At 46.7% G+C, this 7,062-nt stretch overlaps 1 pseudogene; it reads left to right on the top strand.

Moving 5' to 3' along the window:
• Window positions 1–1,115: 1,115 nt before the first annotated feature.
• LOC101573885 lies at window positions 1,116–1,709 on the top strand (annotated as a pseudogene).
• The last annotated feature ends 5,353 nt before the right edge of the window (window positions 1,710–7,062 follow it).

Raw genomic sequence — 7,062 nt, 5'->3', positions numbered from 1 at the left:
AAAAAAAAAAAAAAGATAGCAGAAATCTGCAATCATAAACATTAAGACAACTCAATACTGACTTATGGCTGGGATATGCTGAATATAGCAGTTTTCTCCCTGCTAATGGTAGAAAAGAATTCAACAATTATTTTGTAGAGTTAACTATCTAAAGATTAATTAAGCTTTATGTTTTTTTTTTAAATATAGGGCATTGGCAATGGGAGAATGCAAGAAGAAAAATTAGAAACTTGAGACTATACACTATGAGAAGTAGGAGAGAAGTGGAGCACAGGGTTATACTGGGGAATAGAAGAATGTTTACAAGATTAGGTAAAGGCAATATAAAAGCTGATGAGAAAAAGAAGATAGGGTTGAGGAGCTAGCTCAGTAGAAGGGTCCTGAGTTCAATTCCTGGTACCACAAAAAAAAAAAAAAAAAAAAAAAAAAAAAAAAGCAAGAAAAAAAGAAAAAGAAGATGAAAGAAATCAGAAGGCTGAGGCAGGAGGATCACCATGAATTCAAGGCCAATTTTGGCTACAAAGCAAGACCTTGTTTCAAACCAAAAAGAAGGGCAAGTAAAAACTTATATGGTGAGTAAAAATAAGAGAGTTTTTTTTTTTTTTGTCTTTTTGAGACAGAGTCTCACTATGCCACTCAGGCTGGCCTTGAGCTCACTCTGTAGCCCAGGCTGGTTTCAAACTTGCAATGATCCTCCAGCCTAAGCCTCCCAAGTACTGGGATTCTAGGCATGCACTACCACACTTGGTAATGAGAAAAACTTAAGCAGTGAAAAAGTAAAAGGAGAAGAAAAAAGAAAGAAAGAAAGAAAGAAAGAAAGAAAGAAAGAAGGAAAGAAAGAGGTAAGAAAAAGATTTAAAAACAAGGAAAGATTTGAAACTGTCTCATTGCTATATGTTTATCAATAAAACTTTGAAAAGAAAAAAAATAAAATAAAATAAAAACAAGGAAAAAGGACAAACAAAACTTCTTAAACTCCAATAAAATGAAGACAAGGAAAGGGAAAAAGGAAAGGAAAAACAAAAAAGGAAAAGAAATTTGTCTGTGATTTTGAGTGTGGGAGTTTCTTGTAAGATTTACAGGGTCTGGCAGTGTCTAAATCAAGATGTGCTTGGCGCATGCCCCTTCCTTTCCAGCCTCGGCCTCGGACTGTGTAGCTGCCGCGATGTTGATGCCCAAGAAGAACCGGATCGCCATTTATGAGCTCCTTTTCAAGGAGGGGGTGATGGTGGCCAAGAAAGACGTCCACATGCCCAAGCACCCGGAGCTGGCAGACAAGAATGTGCCCAACCTTCACGCCATGAAAGTCATGCAGTCTCTCAAGTCCCGAGGCTACGTGAAGGAACAGTTTGCCTGGAGACGCTTCTACTGGTACCTTATGAACGAGGGCATCCAGCATCTCCGTGACTGCCTCCACCCGCCCCCCGGGATTGTGCCTGCTACTCTTCGCCGCAGCCGGCCTGAGACTGGCAGACCCCGGCCCAAAGGTGTGGAGGGCGAGCGGCCCATGAGGCTCACGCGCGGGGAGGCCGACAGGGATGCCTACAGACGCAGCGCCGTGCCCGCTGGTGCCAAGAAGGCTGAGGCGGGGGCCGGTTCAGCCACTGAATTCCAGTTTAGAGGCGGATTTGGTCGTGGACGTGGTCAGCCACCGCAGTAAAGTTGGAGGACTTTATTTTCCATTGAATAAATGTAGCCAGAAAACGTGGGGGGGGGGAAAAATCAAGATGTGCTTTTTGGGGCCGGGGAGATGGCTCAGTAGAATAAGTGCTTGCCTGGCAAGCTCAACGGCCTGAGTTCAATTCCCAGTTCTGAAAAAATATATAAATAAAGACTCACTTCTGCTCACAGTACTAAAGAAGGCACTCAGACCCAAGGTTGGTGATAGACGCAGGCATCAGCAGGTAGCAGAAGTAGATCTCGGCTGCCAGCGCTGTGACTTTCAAATCCAGAGCAATTCAGGTGGGGGTGGGGCCTATGTCTTTTAGCTCAAGCCCCTCAGGGGTCTCTTTCCAGCCTGCTCCCTGAACCGCAGCTGTCTCCCAGACTGCTTCTTACCCAGTCACTGTGGGCATGTTACGTGGATCCCTGAAGTGAAGCCATGCGACTACTCTGAATCCTACAATCAAACCATCAGCTCCTTTCCAGAGTCAGACCAAACCTTCTCTCTAGGACTCTGGCAGTTACTTGGCCCGGAGTCACTCACCAGCTGTTGTCTGTTGAAGGACTCACATGGGGAGCAGAGTCCCACATTTTTCCCTGCAAATCACAGCAACTGCTGGTCTGTTCCCTCGGCCTTTCTCCCCAGGCATCTCTGGGTCCTCTGGCTTTCACGTGGTTTCCATAGGCTGAGTCTTTCCCTTCGAGCCATGAGCGCGGACCTGGGATGAAAGTGCCTCTGTGTGGCCATTCCAAGGCAGCCCATATGTGAGCTCATCTTTGTTCCTCCCATTCAACTGCCTTCCTGGGCTCTTACCTGCCCTGATTTCACCCACACCAAAACTCATGTTGAGATTTGGTCCTTAACATACCAGTGTAATTCTGTGGCCCTGGGCATGCCATTGTCTCTTTCTGGGCCTCAGCCTCCCCAGTGTAGGAAGTAGATGTTATACCACTCTGAGGCCCACTAGAGTGGCTAAACCACTCTAGTTCATGTATGAAGCACTTACTGTATTCTATGTGCTTTACTCGCTTTCTAATGACCTGTGGCCATCAGTGTCATCCATAGACCCATGACTGAGGAAGGAGGATCCCAAGTTCAAATCCAGCCCAGGCAACTTAGCAAGACTTCTGTCAAAATAAACAATGTCTAGGGATATAGCTCAATGGGAAAGCCCAGGGTTCGACATCCAGGACCAACACACACACACACACACACACACACACAATTTGCACATGTGCAGACTCACTTGCTGCTCAGAGCAATGCAGAGACCCATCCACAGTAACACCACGGGAAGCAGTGCTAGAAGGGGTGCCTCTAGCTCTCCTGACAGCCTGGTCCTCTTGAGCTGTTAGGCCTCCTGGGTGCTGGGGAAGGAGATTCTTCTGGAGGGGGCAGGACCAGAATCATGACACTAATGGAATCTATGGCCCAGCAGGAATGAAAATCAGGGCCAGGGTGTTCAGCTGAAGAAGCCATGACAGGTAGAGAGAGTCCGAGAAGCAGGGGGCAGAGATTCTGATTTTAGAGGTTTATGTTGGTACAACCTGGGTTCACACCCACTCATGTGACTTCTCAGAGTCTGTCTCTTTTGTGAAACATGTGTGACTACTACGGGCATCATGAGGTGGTCACATGCAACTAGATCATCTGGCCAATTTTACTTAACAGAGATAGGCAGAGCCCTTCTCTGGGACCAGGGCTGTCACCAGGAGGCCAGGTCCTGATGCAGAGAGCAAATTGCCCCTTACTCCTTGGTTCTTCATGCCCTCTTGTTGAAATAATTCAATCAGGATACATAGGTGACCAGCCAACGTATAGGTAGAATTTGTTGTACATATAGAAAGTTACACTGACAAGGACAGAGCGGGGCTGGCCACGAAGGCATCTGTACCAGGGCAGGTTGGGATCCTTTTTATGTACACGTAAGTTACCCCTGGGGTTCAGAGAACGCACAGAATTATAGTGCTTATTGATATTTTACTTAGGGAGTGTCTCCCTGTCTCTTTTAGGTGGTCAGTGTTCACTCAAGGGCTTTAATCAATTTATGAAAGATGAGTTCTTCACTTAAGCCAGGTCCCAGCCCAAGGTAGGAGGGTCTCTAAAGATCACTTCCCTCCCGGGTATTACTGGGCTGCAGGCTACAGCCATCAGGAATGCCATTAGCCTTTCTCTGCTCCTAGCTCCATGAGTGACCGGGACCAGAGGAATGAACATATTGTATAACCTTAAGATAGTACTGGGGTTGGAGAGATGGCTCAGTGGTCTAAAGCACCTACTTGGAACAAGCTTGGCAAAGCACAGGGACCGCGGTTCGATCCCCCAGCACCACATGGTGGGCTAAGCTGGCCACACACACACACACACACACACACACACACACACACACAATGTTAAAAATTAAATAAATAAAAATTTTAGAAAAAAAAAGATAGTACTGTGCTCTGTGGGATTGCTCTGGGTCTGAGACCTAGTGCATGCTTGTAAATGTATTATACATGGAGGCCTTGGTTCCTTTGCCCAACTCTAGCTGACAAGTGTGCTCTCTCTGACTGCTCCTTTATCCCTCAGCCCTGATAATGTCCAACTACCTGCCTCCCATAGGTGCATATTGCTGGGAGGCAGGTGGCCCTGGTGACTCAGATCACATAAGCAAGCAGCCCGCAGCCTCCTCTGTCCTCTGCTTGTGTGGTCTTGTTGCAACGACTGTGTTTTACCTGTTAATCAGGAAAAACAGCACCAGGAAAACAACCGGGAAAGCGAATTCCATTTGGGGAGCAGAATGGGCCCTGCGGCTGTTCTGTAGGCCTGGCTGTGAGCTGCGCTCAGAGGACTGAGCTCTGTGAGGGCTATGCTCTTGGGGGTCCCATCTCAGGACCTCCAGGAAGAAAATGATGAGTTAGGAATTCTTCCCTATGGAATTTTGCCTGGGCTACTTCCCCGATAGAGTGCATATTTGTGTACACATATATATGTGTACATGTGTGTGTGGTCCTGTGCACATGTGTGCATGGGGGGTGGGGATTGGGTAGATTTCTCAAATCCCAGTGCAGATGTGGCCCTTGCTTGGTCTGGCACCCTCCCCAGCTCACCCTCCAGCGCCCAGCCAGCCCAGGCTCTTGCCTGGCCACAGCCTGCTGCTGCCAGCTGCCAGCCCCAGCCTGTGTTGTGGCAGATGTTTTGAGATGTACCATGGAGACAGCAGAACAGGATGTACCTCGGGATCACGGCAGGGACAAGCCCACACTCACAGGCTGCCTATACGGTCGCCTCCCAAGGGCTCCTTGGAAAGAACCACCCAGGCTCAGGTTGGGACAGACAGTGTTTATGTCTAGAGAGAAGCCCATCTGATGTCCTCCATGGGGTCAGAAGGGTGGGAGGATACATGAGCACATCCTAGCCAAAGGCCTTCCCTCTTCCCAAGCATGACCCTGCCAAGATGCTAAAGAGGCTGGGTAGGGAAAGGATCTGCCAACAGCAGGGACCAGTCAGTGGGTGGCCGACCACTGTCTTTCTCACCATGACACTGCACTTTTTCTCTTTCTTTCTTGCTTTGCTTTGGTTTTGTTTTGTCTTTGGTCTTTTTGAGACAGGGTCTCGCTATGCAGCTCATGCTGGCCTTGAGCTCACTTTGTAGCCCAGGCTGGTCTTTTTTTTTCAGAATAGGGGATTGAACTCAGGCCCTTGCGCTTGCTAGGGAAGCACTTATTCCACTGAACCATCTCCCCGGAACCCCAAGCTGATCTTGAACTTGCGATGATCCTCCTGCCTCAGCCTCCCAAGTTCTGGGATTACAGATGTGTGCCACCACACACAACCACAAATTGTCTTTCTTTCTTTCTTTCTTTCTTTCTTTCTTTCTTTCTTTCTTTCTTTCTTTCTTTCTTTCTTCTTTCTTTTTTTCTTTTGCAGAACCAGGGACAAATTGTGTGGCTTTTTTGTTTGTTTGATTTTTCCATAATTTTATTGAGAGACAAATAGCAATGAGACAGTTTCAAATCAAATTGGTAGGACAGTTTCAATACAAATTGTGTTTCTATTGAATATATACAGATTTTTTTTTTTTTTGGCGGAACCAGAGATTGAACTCAGGTCCTTGTGCTTGCCAGGGAAGCGCTTATTCCACTGAGCCATCTCCCCAGCCCCACATTTTTTTTTTCTTGCCAGTATTCCCTAAACAATATGGTACAACAACTATTCACATAGCAGTTATACTGTATCAATTGCTGTAAGAAATCTAGAGATGATTTAGAGTACACAGGATGATTGTGCATAGCTTCTAGCCAAACACTAGGCCAACTGAGGATGTGTAGATTTTGCTATCCAGGGGAGAATGAACTCTATAGGAACTAAGGGCTGATTGGATATTTGGTTCCTTGGCTTAAGGATGTGAAGTGAGTGGGTGGTGTTTTCTGGACAGGGATCACTGTGTGCACCACTGTGGGGTTATCTTATAGAAAGTGCTTCCTTACAGTGTCATGACTGTACCCCAAATCCCAATCACCCTCTGCACAGCCTTCTGGAGAGCTCCCATCTGCCCACGGGGTCTCCCAGGCTTAATGAGACACATGGATGTGCTCTTCAAAGCCACCTCCACTGTTGTGAGAACAGGGATTACATTCAGCCCTTGGGCAGTCCCTTTGAGGATGGAATTAGGGTGAAAGCAGGCAGTAATAGGCACAAGCTCATAGGATCCTTCAATAATTAAGTATCTGATGAGCTGGGAAGGCCCATATTCTGTAAGCAATGTGGGTGCTGTTGGCAGAAAGCATGTATAGAATGAGATTGTAACCAGCAAAGTGTAAGCCTACTAAATTGCTTCACATTCTTATTTCTCAGGTTTCTAAATTTAGCCACAAAATCTCTTAAGGGAATCCACCTGCAATTCACTGATTGGTGGATCCCTATCCCCAGATTGGGATGCTGTTTGGAGCCCAGAGAGAATTGGTTAGAATCTCCAGCCTTGCCAATGAAGAGATCCTGATTCATGCATGACCCTCAGTGTCTATTTAAAAAATATCCTACAGAACTGGTATGATGGTGCATGCCTATAATCCCAGGACTCAGGAGGCTGGAATAGAAATCACCACAAGCTAAGGCAAATATGGGTTACAACAGTGAGTTGAAGATCAGCCTGAACTTGAACTCTTACATAGCAAGACCTTGTCTCAAATAAAGACCAAAAAAAACCCTCCAAAACATCAGAACAAGAAAACAAAAGAAAAATTACAGCTTGCTAATACTGTTAGAAAGCTGGTGTGGTGGTGCATCCCTCTAATCCCAGCACTTGAGAGGCTGAGGCAGGAGGATTGTTGGGAGTTCAAGACCAGTCTGGGCTACAAAGTGAGCTCAAGGCAGCCTGAACTGTAAGGCTGAACTTACTTTTTGAGACCCTATCTC

This window comes from Octodon degus, unplaced genomic scaffold, assembly GCF_000260255.1.
Source record: "Octodon degus isolate 3935 unplaced genomic scaffold, OctDeg1.0 scaffold00079, whole genome shotgun sequence".
NCBI classification, from domain to species: domain Eukaryota; kingdom Metazoa; phylum Chordata; class Mammalia; order Rodentia; family Octodontidae; genus Octodon; species Octodon degus.
The sequence above is the reverse complement of the archived record's forward strand: the minus strand, read 5'-3'. Positions and strand labels throughout refer to the sequence as shown.